A 15,700-nucleotide genomic window follows, 5' to 3' on the forward strand; every position below is an offset into this window, starting at 1 on the left:
ACCTTCAGGGATGGTGATTCAACTTACGTGATCCTAGACACAACGAAAGATACGTATTTTAAAAATCTACAGATCTTAAGTAACACTGTTCTTTTAATAACAGAAGCCCCCTGGTTCGTCCTAACAATCATTTACCAAGTTACAAACTGTGTACTCATCTCATCCATTATTCAGAGATTCACTCTACTTTTCTATCACACTTTTGGAAAGTCGTCATTCGACTATTCAACTTCATTTCATCTCACGGCTCTGAACTCCTTGTCAGTTGTAAATTACCAAAAACAATTTCTCTTGCCAGTTTAGAATGTAACAATACGACATAAAAGTTGACCTATCAGTAATTCTTCGTATGAAACCCAAATAGTTCAAATAGAAGTGAGCAAGCGCTAAGTCCACAGGTTCTTCAGTTTACATGGGCATGAATCCGTGTCACAGTACCGGCAGTGGGTGGCTTTTAAATCTTATTTCACATTCGCTAAGGTAAACACAGTTTTGATTCTCTATCTACGCCTCGGAAACACAATGTACAGAGATTTAAACACGAAAACGGACAGAACTAAATTCACACTATTCCCAGAGAGATTGTGAAAACAGGTACCCTTCGCTTCCAAATTTTAATCGTTTTTAGTCATTTCCAACTGACAAGAGGAATTTCACAGCCGTGAGATGAAATAAAGTCGAACAGTCGAGCGGTGAATTTCCGAGTGTCTTAAAAAAAGATGAGTGAGTATCAGAAAAATGGATGAGATGACAGCACTGTTTGTAACCTGATCAATGATGGTTAAGACGAACCGAGATGCGTTTGTATTGTTAAAAATGTTTGTGAATTCCTAATGGACCAAACTGGTGAGGTCATCGGTCCCTAGACTTACACACTATTTAAATTAACTTACCTGAAGGACAACACACACACACAAGCCTGAGGAATGACTTGAAGCTCCGGCGGGAGGTATTGTTGAAAGAACTAGAGCATTGTAAATACGTAATGGTGTACTGACTATTATTTACAGAATCGAGAACGACAATCAAGAAGAAGGAAATTCTTTTGATTACATTTTGTCGCTGTCTCATTATCTTTCACCACGAAAACTGTTAGAAGTTTCTCACAAAAAAGTAACTTACGTGACTGTCCCATCAAAAGTATCCGAACACCTATTAGTGGTAATTAATATGAAGTATGTCCACCCTTCGCTTTATGACTGCTTAAATTTTGCTGGGGACAGTTTCAGAGGAGTGTCAATTAGGGCTGTTGATAAAATATCGATACAAAAATATTTTTTCGAAAAGTATTGATATATAACAGCGATATATTTTTCCCCGATATATCGCTATGACAATATAGTGCCAATATTTTTATATTATATTATATTTTTTCGGTAAATATATAAAAGTGTTCTTTTGAAATTTTAGTAGAACATAATTTTACTATCACGGCGTGAAGGAGTCGTGCTAATTTTTGAGCTCCCATCACGTTCACTTATTCTCTTGACTATGTGAACCAAGCAAAGGTGGCACTAAGAACAACTCCGAACTATTTTTAACGCAACAAGTGCGGGTATGTCTTGACATCGGCATTCTTCAAAAACAGTTGTTCAGAAACATGACGATAATCTAAATGACAAGATTGGTTTTTGCTGTGCGCGGAGACGTGTGAGGGAGTATGTTAACGTAGTCGGCGCTCCGAGCTGCCAACAGAAATTGCAACGTTTAACTTTTCACACTACAACTATAAGATCGCTGGCATTTGCAGAAATGAAAAAACAGGAAAGTTGGCATGAAGTGTTTCAGACAAATCCAATGTGACGAAACCGAAAGACGGACCAACTGGACACTTTTTATTCTGCCACTTTAATGAGTTACCATTGTTAGCAAACTGTCTATCGCCAAGCGCGACCGAACATCGTTTTCTTTTCAATTGTTGATCGTAAGGGTGATAAGCATGCAGCTAGCTTTTTGATGTACAGAATATCTAATAATAGATCATTACTGAAACATACAGATCTAAAACCAGCAGTATATTTACAATGTGCAGTTGATTATTTTATAGGCTGATATGTAAATATTTTTTTCGTTTGTCTACCGATATACTGATATCCAGGTTTCGGTATATCGAGAGCCGATAATGGGGTTTTCTTGAACATCGATATACTGTTTTCTAAACATCGATATATTGGAATACTGATATTTTTTTGAGTACATTAACAGTCTTAGTGTCAGTCCCTGTGTAGTAATGGCGGCTCATTCTTCCTTAAATGCGGAAACCAGGGAAGGTTGAACGCTGGAGTCTCGAGCAAAGTCGACGCTTAACTCATCCCAAAGATGCACCTTGGGTTAAGGTCGGAACTCTGGGCAGGCCAGTCCATTTCAGGAACGTTACTGTCCACAAAGCATTGCGTAAAAGATGCTGCTTCATGATAAGGTACATTATCATTATCACGAAAAATGAATTACTGCTCTGTTGTAAGCAGCAGCAGTATACAATACTGTTATGTGCGCTCAAATCCTTCCGCATTTAGCGTTTTCGCAAACGCAGTTTGGGGAACACACCCCAGCCTTGAAAAACACCGTCTTACCGTAACACCACCTGCTCCGTACTGCAGTATTGGCACCAAACTTGATGGCACGCAACGTTCTTCAGGTACGCGCCAAACCCAAACCCTTCCGTTGGATTTCCACAGGGAATGGCAACATTAATCATCAAATCACTTGTTTCCAATGATACACCGTCCCGTGGCGTCACTCTTTACACTTTACACCGTACCCCTGTCTTTTTAATTTCCTACGCACAGTCACTGACTGTGCTATCTGGATTACTCGTGGCACTTAGGAGCTCACGAGAGATTCATTCCGCTCATTTCGTGCGATTTTTTTTTCTTTCTTACAACTACCGTCTCGCATTGCTCGATGGTTTCCGTCAGTCAGCACAGGACGTCAGAATGCTCTCCGTTTAGCCATGGTTGTTGCTTCACGTTTCCGTTTCACAATCCAATTACCAACAGTCTGCTTGGGCAGCTACAGGGGGGTTGAAATGTCCCTGATGGATTTGTTACTCAGGTGATATGGAATGACTAGTGCACGTTAGATATCAGTGAGCTCTACTTACTGACAAATTCTGCTGTTACTGCCTCTTTTTAAATCCTTAATAGCATCGAATGAAATGTGTGCTACAGCGTATCTGGTAAAGCGTTTGGCAGAAATATAAGACTGCACTGGTATAATTTAGATTCTAATGATGAGTAAGCTACAGAAATACGTCTTAATCAGGCCACAGCACGCTGTCCAGATAGTTCTTGCCGTATTTACATTAGAAATGTTCAAATGTGTGTGATATCCTATGGGACTTAACTGCTAAGGTCATCAGTCCCTAAGCTTACAAACTACTCAACCTAAATTATCCTAAGGACAAACACACACACCCATGCCCGAGGAAGGACTCGAACCTCCGCCGGGACCAGCCGCACAGTCAATGACTGCAGCGCCTCTGACCGCTCGGCTAATCCCGCGCGGCCATTAGAAATGCCTCGTATTATTTAATATGGCTTTTACGAAAGTTGACCTATTATGAAGGCCAAAAATTGGACAGAACAGTCCACACCTTGAATAACTGTGACGTTCTCTACCATTAACAGCCGCGCGGGATTAGTCCAGTGGTCTAAGGCGCTGCGGCTGGTCCCGGCGGAGGTTCGAGTCCTCCCTCGGGCATGGGTGTGTGTATTAGGATAACTTAGGTTAAGAAGTGTGTCAGCTTAGGGACTGATGACCTTAGCAGTTAAGTCCCATAAGATTTCACACACATCTGAACTTAACACCTGAGGTCATCAGTCCCCTAGACTTAAAACTACTTAAACGTAACCTACACAAAACATGGAAAAACATCATCGTGTAAACATAATAGTGGGCGCAAATTAAAACTAAATGAGAGAGATCGTCGTACGCTAACACAAATTGTGTTTCCACACAACACAAAACTATGGCGACTAAAGTGACTGCAGACCCCGTTTCTATCGACACTGCCCGCCGAGAACTCCATAAAGCGAATATTCTTCTACGAGCTGCTATACCAAAACCATTAGTGACGACAACCAACGCAAAGAAGCGTAGAACATGGTGACAGGAGCACAAATCCTCGACGACGTATCTGTGGAAACACGTCATGTGGTCCGACGAGTGAACGTTTTCGATATTTATAACATCGGGTTTATGTCTGGAGAACGCCAAAAGAAGCCTACAATCCTGGATGCTTGATTCCAACGGTTAAACATGAATGTGGAAGTGTCATGGTGTGGGCAGCCATATCATGGTATTCAGAAAAATTGTTCAAATGGCTCTAAGCACTATGGGACTTAACACCTGACAATCATCAGTCCCCTAGACTTAGAACTACTTAAACCTAAACAAGCTAAGGACATCACAAACATCCATGTCCGAGGCAGAATTCGAACCTGAGACCGTAGCAGCAGCGCGGTTCCGGACTGAAGCGCCTAAAACTGCTCGGCCACAGCGGCCGGCTATCATGGTATTCTGATGATCCCCTCATTACTCTCAAAGGCCGTGCTACAGCGATTGATTATCTAAACATTTTATGCGGTCAGGTGCACCCTATGATTCAAATGTTGTTCCCCAACAACGATGCCATATTTCAGGACGATAATGCACCCATCTGAACTGCAGCGTCTTCCTGGCCAGCACAGTCCCCGGCCTTGAACACTATCGAACCCTTGTGGGCGGTATTGGAGCGCAGACTCCGGAGCAGATTTCCGCCTCCCTCGTCGCTACAGGAGTTAGAAGAGGTTCTGATCGAAAAGTGGCGTAACATTCCACTGGAGACTATACAACCATTATATGCCAGTAATCCAAGAAGAATCACGGTTGTATTACGGGCAAATGGGGGCCCAACTCCTTATAATAAACCATTCCCAAGTAAGTTCGGGTGCTCACATTATTTTGCCTATCCTAAGTATATTCTGCTCTCCGTACATTTGCAGGTAACCTTAAGATATTTTAGTTACGTGTGGCACGCCAATAATAATATTTCATGATATTTACACTTTCATAAGTGATTATAATGTACTGTAAAGAATATATATGCCCTTAAATGACCTTTGGTCACCGAGTATACAGTACTTCAACTAAGTCTAGCACGCCAGCAGTAAATGCAATGCAATTGTACATAGCCATTGATAGGTTTACAGGCTGCAGCACTTAAAGTGTGTTACCTTGGAGTACGACTTCTAGTTTTATGTATGTGACATAAAAGAATGTGGTGAGTACAATATGCAACACATGGCATAGCAAATATAAGTAATGTTATTGCACTGTAAGTATGGTTATGTTAATGTTAGTTATTGATTTATATATATAACGATGGATGCAGACGAGTGACGCTCTTCCACCATGGTTTATTTCAGGCGCTTGGTAATGGCACGATTTTAATAACGCACAATAAAGACTACAATGGACAATGTATTCTTTTTATTAAACACTTAGAGGCTGTGGAACACCACGGAAGCAAAATCGTCTTCCAAATGTTTGCGAATCATGTAACTGGGGCGGGACGTGAGTGCCAGACCAGTATTCACCTATTGTGAGGTGGGAAACCGCCTAAAAACAACATCCAGGCTGACCAGCACACCGACCCTCGTCGTTTTAGTCCGCCAGGAGGGTACGATCTGTGGCGTGCCTCTCTCAACCGTCTCCCCCCAGAGGTAGGCGGCCAACAGCCTACTTCACTTAGCTCCCGGCCGAATTCACCAACTTCAGTTCGAAATGAGCGCATCTTAAAATATTTAATTATTAGTTACTGAGCAGGAAAACTAGACTCTCAAAGGGAAAACAACATTAGGAGGCTATTTGACACTGATTTTTTGGGATTTTTTTGGGTGGGAAGAATTAATTAGAATTTTCGTGCAGTGTAGCCATTCGGATTTTCATCTGAAATAAAAAATGTTTAAATTTTTCATTAATAACTTATTTTCTAGGAATATGAACCTCAATGCAGGTGAAAATAATGAAAATTAAAGACTTTGCAGGCGTTGGAACAATTTAATTCGATTTTCACGATTTTTTCTCTAATTATGCAAAGAAAATAGACTTAAAATCATGATATCATCTCAGAAGTCGATTCATATAATTTGTAATTTTATAAAGAATCATACTACCAATTTTCATAACGATCGGTCCTATACTTTTTGAGTTAGATTGCACTCAAATGCGAAAAAACTCATTTTGAGATAAACGCGCTTGAAAAATAAATTCTCAGAAACTAGAAATTCAAGTAAGTTAACTATAATGTTAATAAATGCTTACTGATTAATCTGAGATTCCAGCACCATATAGTTATCATCCTCCTTACTCATACGCTGGCAGCAGTGCTTTCCGACCTTCCTTCGATTATAACAAACTACGTCGATTCTGCCGGCTCACGCACTGGTTATCCATTTGTTCGGCATAACTGAAATTTTGGGTGCCCACTACAATTCCTGCCTCATTCATGACTATCAAAAGGGATGAATTTCCTTCATGGAAGAAGCCCGTTGCAAACTACGAAGCCAATTCAACGACTTTTAGTGCGGAGTGCAAGTATTTAGGAGCTGATCGCCAAATATTGGAATTAAAACGTTCATTCGCATTTTGTGGGTGGCCACCTAAACATCTCTCCAGTAATTCATTCCTTGATAAATCTTCACATATATTGGAAGATGTGCACTCGGTTCTCTGCTCATAAAATCTAAACGAATGCTAATTTCGCTTTGAAATTTTGACATCGTATTCTTGGATAGTTAAGCTAACGAATTATGCAATAAACAAATCGGGCGTTTTGAACCTCCTAATATGGTTTCCCCCCTTAAGAAGTTCTTAACGTTACTTGGCGCTTTTGGATTCGACGGTGAGTCGCTTCATGCATATCACCATAAAATACGGCGGGGCGCAGTCTGGTCCATTGCCTTAACCATTCCATCGCCTTAGTCTGTGAGGCCCCGTGGGAAAGACGTTACACAAATACAAACATATGAAATGAAGATAGAACATTGTTACGGAGTAAATTTAACCAGAAATGACTGAATAGGGGGACAGTAGGTATCCCAACAACTATTGAAAAAAACCGCAAAGTTAAATAGAAAAACTGGTTCTCAACATTTTAGCTTACTAGGCTAAAAATGTAGTCATCTTGTGAGATAAAGCTAACAGAAAGTTCTGTCGCCTTCTTATGGTGATTAAATACAGTATATACAGAGAAAGTTGCAGCCGCTTTGAGAGTGTAGCCTTGATGTTGACAGTGTAGACGGACGAGTTGCAGAGAAGTGTGGAAGGGACGCTGCTATGTGTTTTGCAGCCCTAGGCGAGAATTGAAAAAATGACGCCCTCTCTTTCTTACTACTATAGGTCTCCCCATTCCCCCCCTTCCTCCATTAACGTCCAACGGCACACCAATCCAAATCTCCTATTATACTTCTAATCATTAAATTTACGTGACCAGGCGTCCTCATTGCTGGTGACAGGCTTCAACTTTCATAATTTCTCCTTAACTGCTTTAAAACTGATTAAGGAGCACAAACGACGATTTCTTATTTTTTTGTCCTCAATTTCTGAAAGATTCTAAAATAACTGAAGTAGGAACATTTTAAATTACAGAACTACTGAATATACCGGTGGATCCAAATTTAACATCAATTATTTATTTTATTGCAAAGTAATGGACAAATGTAGCTGACTAACTATTTTCTGGCACACATGTTTTTTTTTTCTTTAGGCCATATGGATAATAGTGGTGTTATTTCGTTTGTGTTTTAATTGAAATATTTTTAGAAAGAGGAATGAATCATCTTTTTCGGCAATAATCTCATCTTTTTCAGCACCCGCTTTCTTGCAATTAAATAAATGAATGGCAACTTGTTTGCAATTTCTAGTTGAATACTACAGCTTTTGATTAAATCTTCCCATAGATTCACATACGCTACGACTTTTATTAGCCGCAGTGGCCTACTCGACTGCTTTCTGATCATTCGTCCGAGATGGGTCCAGATTCGCATACCCGCTGAGGGACAGATTTTTTGGTTGTGAAAAGGCAGTTGCTCTTTCCGTTGTTTCCATTTCGCACTCATCAGCGGCTGCTTTAGTTTTGAGGTAGGTAGAGGCAATGTGTTTACTTTCGTCGACGTAAGCAGAGACTTATTAAGCAACTGTTCCGTGTGCCTTTGAAAACAATCCAGTATTTAAATTTTTCCTCTTTTTCCAATTTTTCCTCCTCATTTGCCCAATTTTTTCGCGGTTTTCATTTTAAATCAATTTTTTCCGCTCTCTGTCATCCCTAAAACTTCGCCGCCTTGTCTTGGCTATTAGGTGGAAACGGCCCCGTGTTCAAGCTTCATTTTATTCCCTTACTTTCCAGTTCTAAAATTTCGTGTCGTAATTGCAAGTATGTCAGTATTCAGTGAGTAAAGCGATAATGCAGAATGCACAGTTAGGAGCAAGATTTCCGGCTGTAGGAGCCGGTGGACCATATGTTGTTGCAAGTGTATGGTGGTGTGGGGCGCTGCAGCTAGTCATAACTCCCATTACGTCAGCAGCAACGTACGTACTTAGGGAAAGCAGTTATTCTGGCGCGATGCAAGTAATCGTGCTTAATAAATATTTGCTAATAAAAGTTGCTTTTTCTATTATAGATATTAGCAGGGGCCTACAAACCATAAGTACTTTCTTATAACGACACTGAAACGCCAGAAAATAAATAAATAAATAAGTAAGTAAAGGAAGGAAGAATGTTTCATCCATCGTAAAATGTACGAACGGCTACGAAATATCACGAGGTTAATTACGAGGCATAGGCTGCGCGCCATAGTAGTCAGTTGCCGATGGGATGCCTCCCGATCTAGTTCTGTTGTAAGATCATGCTCTCAGGAAATTGTTAGTTTTCAGTTATTCATTATTAATCGTGTCGATGTTATCAGTTTATGGTATTTAGTAACCACAATGGCATCCCTTCTGAATGTTACTTCGAATAATAGAGCTTCCTGCTCCTCAGTTACAACTACTGGAAGAAGAACCACACTTTACAGGGATTCCGACGGCGCTGATACTGCCAGGGACGTAAACTTCCCACAGCTTCTCGGTAAAACAGGTGGAAAGTATCATACACGACGACTCCCTAGTAAGGTAGCCCAAGGGCGGATTGTCTTAATCTCCGCAAAACTTCGAAGGAAAAGCGCGGCCTGCTATACTGTATGCTTCTTATTTCATCCTCTACGAACTCACTAAATGAACTGAGACATTTCTGGAGGTTTAGTACAAGTGGGGGGAGGAGGGTGGGGGTGGGGGCTCTGAGCAATTTGGGACTTAACATCTATGGTCATCAGTCCCCTAGAACTTAGAACTACTTAAACCTAACTAACCTAAGGACATCACACAGCACCCAGCCATCACGAGGCAGAGAAAACCCCTGACCCCGCCGGGTATCGAACCCTGGAACACGGGCGTGGGAAGCGAGGACGCTATCGCACGACCACGAGATATAGACTGATATGGACTGATATAGAAGTTTTATGGGAAAGCCATAACTAGGCAAAATCTTACCGCAAATTTTAGGCGTACATTATAACCTCAAAATGTAATAAGACTGAGACGAGAAAAGCCATGGGCTAGCGATATGCATACACACAGATGGCGGCAGTATCATGCACACAAGGTGTACAAGGGCAGCGCATTGGCGGGTCAGTCACCTGTACTCAGGTGATTCATATGAAAAGGGTCAGACGTGATTACGGCCGCACGCCGAAACTTAACAGACTTTGGACGCGTAATGGTAGTTGGAGCTAGGCCATAGGGCATTCCATTTCGGAAATCTTTAGTGAATTCAATATTCTGAGATCAACAGTGTGTCAATAGTGTGCCGAGAGTACCCAATTTCAGGCATTACCTCTCACCATGCACAACGCAGTGGCCGATGCCCGTAACTAAACGACCGAGAGCAGCGGTGTTTGCGTAGAATTGTTAGTGCTAACAGATAAGTAATAACCGCACAAACCAATGTGAGAAGTACCACAAACGTATCCGTTAGGATAGTGCGGCGACATCATGGCGTTAATGGGTTATGACATCAGACGACCGACGCGAGTGCCTTTGCTAACAGCACGACATCGCCTGCAGCGCCTCCCCTCGGCTCGTGATCACATCGGCTGGGTCCTAGACGGCTGGAAAACCGTAGCCTGGTCAGACAAGTCCCCTATTTCAGTTCGTAAGAGCTGATGGTAGGGTTCGAGAGTGGCGCAGACCCCACAAAGCCATGGAACCAAGTTGTCAACATGGCACGGAGCAGGCTCGTGTCGGCTGTGTTCACATGTAATGGAATGGGGTCCTCTGGTCCAGCTGAACCGATCATCGATTGGGAAATGTTATGTTCGGATAACTGGAGACCACCTCCAGCGATTCATGGTTGTCATGTTCCCAAACAACGATGCAATTTTTATAGATGGCAAGGCGCCATGTCACCAGTCCACAATTGTTCGTGATTGGTCTGAAGAACATTCTGTACAATTCGAGCGAATGATCTGGCCACCCGCGTCTCCAGTAATGAATTCCATCGAACATTTATGGGAAATAGTGGAGAGGTGCGTGCAAATGTCTTGTGACGAGGGCCTCCCGTCGGGTAGACCGTTCGCCCGGTGCAAGTTTTTCGATTTGACGCCACGCCGGCGACTTGCGCGTGGATGGGGAGGAAATATTGATGATTAGGACAACACAACACCCAGTCCCTGAGCGGAGAAAATTCGGGACCAGTCGGGAATCGAACCCGAAATTGACATTCTGTCGCGCTGACCACTCAGCTACCGGGGGCGAACAGTCGAGAGGTCAGTACGTGGGCAAAAGCGTGCATAGGCAACACTTACGCAATTATGGTCGGCTATAGAGGCAGCATGGCTCAATATTCTCGCTGGTGGTCTTCGAACGACTTGTTGAGTCAATGGTACGTCACGTCGAGTTGCTACACTCTGTGAGGCAAAAGAAAATCTGACACTATTTCAGGTGATATCCCACGACTTTTGTGTATGTTCAAGTGAGAAGAGTAAGGTATCTTATGCTTATATTTAGGTTAAGGTAATGGGTATCAGCTGTCTAGAAATTATTATTAGTGCTTAATGGCGTTTTTGTGCTAATAAGGTGGTGATTATGTTATATGAAATGTTTTGCAAATGTTGTGTACTGTGTGTTTCCATGTTTGTCTTTCACACCACGAATGCTGGAGGTTAACTGACGACTTACTGCACAGTTTCAAATAAATATGTGTTTGCAACCTGGGTTTTTAAAGGTCACCACGAATCATCTCGAGTATGTAAGAGAATGTTTCTTCCTCCACCTCTACGGTTACTCCGACGATTTAAGACACCGTGTACAGTACTCGCAACTTTCTTTTCGAGACAGAGATAGCTTAATTACGCGCATTTGGTATCTTTTTAATAGCAAAAGCCGCAATGCAGCACTTATCTCCCAGCACTGAGGCGTCGCGGTATACATTCCACCTTAGGGGGTTAAAATCTAACCTACTTCATATATGGAGTAGATTCGAAGCTAACCTCCTTGACCTCGCGAAAAAGTCGGACGCACCGTGGCCATGCTATCGGACGATGTCTGGCGACTGTTGTTGGTGCGAGTGCTAACGCAACCTTAGTAAACCCTTCGGCTGCTATCGGAGCATCGTATGGCTTCCATGCTCTGATGCAGACTCGCCTTCGGATTCACGCAAAGTGCAGCAGCAAGAGAGGGAGGGGGAGGTAGCAAGTGTAGGCGGTTTACACATCTCCGCGGACTGTGATGCCGTAAGAAAAAACACTGTAAATAGGAAACGACTGCTGCTCACTCAGCTTCGTCATGCGGATGCAAAGTTCTATATTGCGCCCACAATAAGAATAAACCGGAATCTCAGTGGATTTCGTTTCACGTGCACCAGAAGCCAAACCGTCTGATGTACAGTTAAGTAGGTCAGAAAACGTTTTCTGATGTGTGCTATGCGCATATGCCTGAGCGACAGTACGGGGCAACAGCTTTACCGGCGCTTAACTAGGACAGCACATGCCAGCCAGCTGTTGCAACTAACACGCAGTGATGCTAGCAGCTGCAGAAAAAAAATAAAAGAGAGAGAGAGAGAGAGAGAGAGAGAGAGAGAGAGAGAGAGAGATTCAACTGTCATTTAATTTTTAAACAGAATGAACCAGGAACCAACATCCGTAAAAACCCGGGATCTCCTGCTTACATGGCAGACGCTCTATCCATCTGAGCCACGAGGACACACTGCAGGTACTTGTCCCATGCACGCTTCCCGTGAGACTCACATTCCCAGCTGTCCACAATTCTACATATGTAATGTACCTTATAGACACTTGCCCATCCACTCATTACTCGCGCACGCTTTGGCGATTCCCGTAAGAGTTTGGGCAACCTGTGCGCATTCGCACAGACGAAGGTCAGTGGCTGGGCAGCCTTTAACTACATATATGAAGACAGCAACTGTTCTCGAAAGAACAGAATACTGTTGATGACCGCGCAGCTTTTCCCTGGAATATATGATGACTAACTGAAACCCTCAGCTGCCGACAGGTGTTGTTGATATACCTCGATGTGGACAGCTGAAAATGTGTGCCCCGACCGGGACTCGAACCCGGGATCTCCTGCTTACATGGCAGGCGTTCTATCCATCTGAGCCACCGAGGACACACTGCGCGAGTAATGAGTGGATGGGCAAATGTCTATAAGGTTCATTACATATGTAGAATTGTGGACAGTTGGGAATGTGAGTCTCACGGGAAGCGTGCAAGGGATAAATCCGTAAAAACTCCAGCGATAACGCACATTTCTTGGTGACAAGACGGAAGGCATAACACGCTCTCTTCTTAGCTAGCATAGTACTGCAACTTTTTTAAAAAAAAAAAAAAAAAGAAAAGGGTGCGATGGAAATTCCTGAAACACGGGGTAATTTTTCTGAGCGAGCTGTGTGTGACGCAAAAACGTATTGTAGGGATTTCATTGTATAGCTAAATATTGAAGCCACTGAAGGTATTACTTACAGTCATCTGGTAGTTTTGAACTCTCTCCGTATCCCAATAGGGGAAATAAATTTCAGTACTGGAAAAGCGCAACTGGCGATCAACAACTCAATCGCAACGTTTTTTCCTTTTATGTGACTTAGCCTAATGTTCTGAATCCCGCCAGCGTTCGGCAGTGACGTGTGACAAAGCTTCCGGCATTTGGTCCAGTACATCTGGTAGTTGAAATGTCTTGTTACAGTATTTCTCGCGAAAAATCCTTTAACTTGGCTGCAGATCAGTTCTGCTGAGTTCACATTGCAGTGGAACGACAGCAATTGTAAAAATGTAGAATTAGTACCTTGTGCTCAATGCTGTGCTAATTTTTTTCCATGTTTCTACAATGCTTATCACTCCGGATCGTGTGAGACCACATCTGGAGTATAAAACAATGGACATAGTGCAAATAAAGACTATTTGATTTTTTATTTTAGTCCTAAAAATTTAATTTGTTAAGTTTTGTTAATTTAAACAACCTTAATCTACAGCTTTTTATAAAACTTATGAAAAAGATTACGAATAACCAGTTTCTGGCCACTTTTTAACGATGTTCAAAATGGTTCAAATGGCTCTGAGCACTATGGGACTTAACATCTGAGGTTATCAGTCCCCTAGAACTTAGAACCACTTAAACCTAACTAACCTAAGGTCATCACACGCATCCATCCCCTAGGCAGGATTCGATCCTGCGACCGTACTGGTCGAGCAGTACCAGACTGAAGCAGCTAGAACCGCTCGGTCACACCGGCCGACTAAACGATGTTCCACGCGCTTGTTTCACTACATAGCAGGAAGCAGAGTCAGCCAAGAACAAGAAGTGGAATGTAGAGCAACGGGGAATAGAATGGTGTCGTGGTTAAATGGTTACAGTGACTGACTACCAAGCGGGCGAGCCGTGTTCAAAACTCGTTCTTACCATTTTTTAACAACATTATTAACTGTCCGTTCGGTCATTGAGACGTTTGTTCTCTTTCTGTAATTTTGACAGTTGTCATACTATACATTGCTACAAAATATGAGTCATTTGGTAAGAACACGTAACCATCGCAAATAAATGTGAGTAGTGAGAGCAGGCGGGTAACCACATAGACCCCTCACAAAAATGAAAACAACAAATAAAAGGGTCTGAACTATGTTATAACAAAGGAATTCAAGAGTCGAAACTTTCAAAACGGCCCGCATCTCGTGGTTGTGCGATAGCTTTCTCGCTTCCCACGCCCGGGTTCCCGGGTTCGATTCCCGGTGGGGTCAGGGATTTTCTCTGCCTCGTGATGGCTGGGTGTTGTGTGATGTCCTTATGTTAGTTAGGTTTAAGTAGTTCTAAGTTCTAGGGGACTGATGACCATAAATGTTAAGTCCCATAGCGCTCAGAGCCATTTTTTTTTTCCCCAAAACGGTACTCGACATCAAAAGCGTTGAAGCATACGTTTTCACAGAGCACAGACAAACTGCGTGATTGTGAAATTCTTGCGTTCACTTATTGCAGCTTATGTGACAAACTATTGTGTTTTCATCGTTTCCTTGGGAGTGATATCACACACTCACACGAACAACTATGTCGGACAAGAAGGCATATCTCACTCATTTATCTGATGCTTTTATAAGAGATTACTGTTATATGACATACGTACTGTCGCTAATGCCTTACATAACATGCGTGTTTTCCGGTGGATGATTCAGTTGAATTGTCGCCTTGTCATCATACGTTTGCGGTTCCCGTTTGAAAGCCCCCTGCTTTAGGCTGCAATAGTGTTGCACAGAATCAACTGTCATTATAGGTCCGTACCGAACACCTCTATGCTGCAAGCAAACATTACACCACGAGAGAGACACAAATTTGAATAAAGCGAACAGCGAAAAAACCAGCGTGACAGTCCAACACCGCAACCACTCAGCCACGACGCCATTTCTGTTCCCGGGTGCTCTATATTGCAATTTTTGTTCTTGAACCATTTACTGGTCCTATTTTGCTTTTTTTCGAAGTCCCGTATACCTTATTCCTGTTTTCACGCTTGATCTGTGTTCAGTTTTCGACGGGCTGTCTACTGGGGAGCTCTTACAACTAAACCTGAAAGGGGTGCGATGGGGAGTTTCCCTTGTTAGTAATATCTGATACGTACAGTGGTTCAAATGACTCTGAGCACTAGGGGACTTTAACATCTAAGGTCATGTCCCCTAGAACTTAGAACTACTTAAAACTAACTAACCTAAGGGCATCACACACATCCATGCCCGAGGCAGGATTCGAATCTGCGACCGTATTGGTCGAGCAGTACCAGACTGAAGCAGCTAGAACCGCTCGGTCACACCGGCCGGCTAAACGATGTTCCACGCGCTTGTTTCACTACATAGCAGGAAGCAGAGTCAGCCAAGAACAAGAAGTGGAATGTAGAGCAACGGGGAATAGAATGGTGTCGTGGTTAAATGGTTACAGTGACTGACCGAAGCGTCTAGAACCGGTCGGTCACATCGGCCGTCCAGTGGGATCAACATCCAAGAGCGTAACAGTACCAGTGTACGTATACTACGGCTGCTGACCAAGCACTGCGTTTATGTTTGTTTACATCAGGTTTAGTCTTATGATGGACAAAGTATAGTAATCGAGAGAGAAAAATTCTAGAGATGAC

The 15,700-nt window shown here is 42.7% G+C and overlaps 1 protein-coding gene and 1 non-coding gene across 4 annotated transcripts in view; both read right to left on the reverse strand.

Moving 5' to 3' along the window:
- The window catches only part of LOC126336397 (protein quick-to-court), a 334,356-nt gene that overhangs the window by 123,347 nt on the left and 195,309 nt on the right, over positions 1-15,700 (reverse strand). The window lies entirely within an intron of this gene.
- Positions 12,629-12,702, reverse strand: Trnat-ugu (transfer RNA threonine (anticodon UGU)). Its single transcript has one exon. It is a non-coding gene; the product is annotated as a tRNA-Thr (tRNA).

Source organism: Schistocerca gregaria, chromosome 2 (genome assembly GCF_023897955.1).
Source record: "Schistocerca gregaria isolate iqSchGreg1 chromosome 2, iqSchGreg1.2, whole genome shotgun sequence".
Classification (NCBI taxonomy): domain Eukaryota; kingdom Metazoa; phylum Arthropoda; class Insecta; order Orthoptera; family Acrididae; genus Schistocerca; species Schistocerca gregaria.